Raw genomic sequence first — 2,715 nt, forward strand, 5'->3', positions numbered from 1 at the left:
CTGCTTTTTGTTTTGTTTTTTTTTTTAAGTTTTTCTTCTTTTTTTAAATTAAATGATAGCTGTGTACATTAATGCAATTATGGGGTACAGTGTGATGTTTTCATATACAATTTGAAATATCTTCATGAAACTGGTTAACATAGCCTTCATGTCATTTTCTTAGTTATTGTGCTACGATGTTTGTATTCTACTTTAAGAAAGATTCACTTGTACCCTTGAAAGATAAGGTCTGCTTTTTGTATAATTAATCATTTTAATAGTGCTCTCTAGGATCTTTGGTAATTCAGGCACTAAGAATTTTGAAGCTAGCACTTCTCTGTTACAGTGTGTAATTCTGGATTCTTCTTTTGCACAAGTGTAACAAATCCTTTTACACCTTTGGACATAGACGGGGTTGCAGGAATCCCAAGATAAGTAGTAGAATTAAAGTAATTATCAATAAAATTGAAAATATCTTGGCCCTTTGTTGTTTTTTGAAATGGTTGACAAAATAAAAACTGCTCTATGATTTCTTCCTTGATAGATAAATCTACTGAGTGCTAAAAGTGGGGGTTTATCACTGATATCAGTAGATATCATTCAACTGAATTGCAAACAGGTTTACGTCTTTGAGGTGAAATATTACCTGGAATTCTATATTTTCAGATATATCCATAACATGCTGAGAAATTGTATCATCTGAAGGTGGAATTGGAATTTTTAAAATTTCCTTTTCATATTCTTCTCCAAACACTGTTTTTACCATTGCACAGCAGGCTGGTAAAATAATGGATGTGGTAATTGCATGAGATTTTATTTTTCTAGCTAGGATTTCTGCAATTGCAAAACTTGCCTCTTATGCTTTAGCTGGTATCATTGCATATTTGCTCTATATTTTTGATTATTTAGTATTACTGGGTGCAAGTTGTTTGAAATATTTCACTGGCTTTTTGGATAAGTAGGATTGTGTGGATTGTAAATGTCTCTTTGATTTGCTAGGAATTATAGCTTCTTTGCTAATGTTTTGCTACAAATTACACATGTGGGATGTGGTCAATTTCATTTACTAAATGTGAAACTGAATGATAAATAATCTTCATTATATTGACAGCTAATGGTTTTTAATTTAGTTGGCAATGTATTGGATAAAGCAGTATTTGAGGCACTAGCATCATCTTCTAATCTTTGTTTCTTTACTAAAAAGTCCATTTTAACTCTAATTTCATCAATCAGAAATGACAGAGATGAGATAACCACAGGCTCCACAGAAATCCAAAAAATCCTTAATTAATATTTGAAAAAACTCTATTCTCAGAAAGATGAAAATCTGAAGGAAATTGACCAGTACTTGGAAACATGCTACCTTCCTAGACTTAGCCAGGAAGAAGTGGAAATGTTGAACAAGCCTATATCAAGTTCTGAAATAGCAACAACTATACAAAATCTTCCCAAAAAGAAAAGTCTAGGACCAGATGGCTTCACATTAGAATTCTACCAACCTTTAAGGAGAAACTAGTACCTATATTACTTAACCTTTTCCAAAATATAGAAAAAGAAGGAATACTTCCCAACACATTCTATGAAGGAAACATCACTTTGATCCCCAAACCAGGAAAAGACCCAACAAGAAAAGAAAATTATAGAACAATATCACTAATGAATATTGATGCAAAAATATTCAATAAGATCCTAGCAAACAGAATCCAGCAACACATCAAACAAATTATACACCATGACCAAGTGGGTTTTATCCCAAAGTCTCAAGGCTGCTTCAATATACGTAAATCTATAAATCACATAAACAAATAAAAGTACAAAGACCATATGATTCTCTCAATTGATGCAGAAAAAGCTTTTGATGATATCCACCATTCTTTCATGATCAGAATACTTAAGAAAATAGACATAGAAGGGACATTTCTTAAACTGATAGAGGCCATTTACAGCAAACCCACAGGCAATATTATATTGAATGGAGTGAAATTGAAAACATTTCCACTCAGATCATGAACCAGGCAAGGTTGTCCACTGCTTTTTAACATTATAATGGAAGTCTTAGCCATTGTAATCAGGCAAGAGAAGGTGATCAAGGGTGTCCAAGCAGGGTCAGAGGAGATCAAACTTTCACTCTTCGCAGATGATATAATTTTATGCATGGAAAACCCCAGGGACTCAACTACAAAACTCTTAGAAATGATCAAGGTATACAACAGTGTCTCAAGCTAGAAAATCAATACTCACAAATCAGTAGCATTTATATATACCAACAATAGTTAAGCTGAAAAAACAGTCAAGGACTCTGTTCTCTTTACAGTAGTGCCAAGGAAAATGAAATATCTGGGAGTGTACCTAACAGAGTATGTGAAAGATCTCTATAAAGAGAACCATGAAACTGAGAAAAGAAATAGCTGAAGGTGTCAACAAATGGAAAAACATATCATGCTCATGGCTTGGAAGAATTAACATTGTTAAAATATCTATACTACCCAAAGCAATCTACAGATTTTTTTTTTATTAAATGATAGCTGTGCACATTAATGCAATCATGGGATACAGTGTGGTGTTTTCATATATAATTTGAAATATTTTCATCAAACTGGTTAACATAGCCTTTGTGTCATTTTCTTACTTATTGTGTTAAGACATTTATATTCTACTCTTAGAAAGATTCACTTGTACCCTTGTAAGATAAACCATAGAAATGATCCTTCCAATCACCCTCCCTCCACCCATCCC

The sequence above is a fragment of the Otolemur garnettii genome, unplaced genomic scaffold (genome assembly GCF_000181295.1).
Source record: "Otolemur garnettii isolate 467f Iridium unplaced genomic scaffold, OtoGar3 scaffold00127, whole genome shotgun sequence".
Lineage (NCBI taxonomy): Eukaryota > Metazoa > Chordata > Mammalia > Primates > Galagidae > Otolemur > Otolemur garnettii.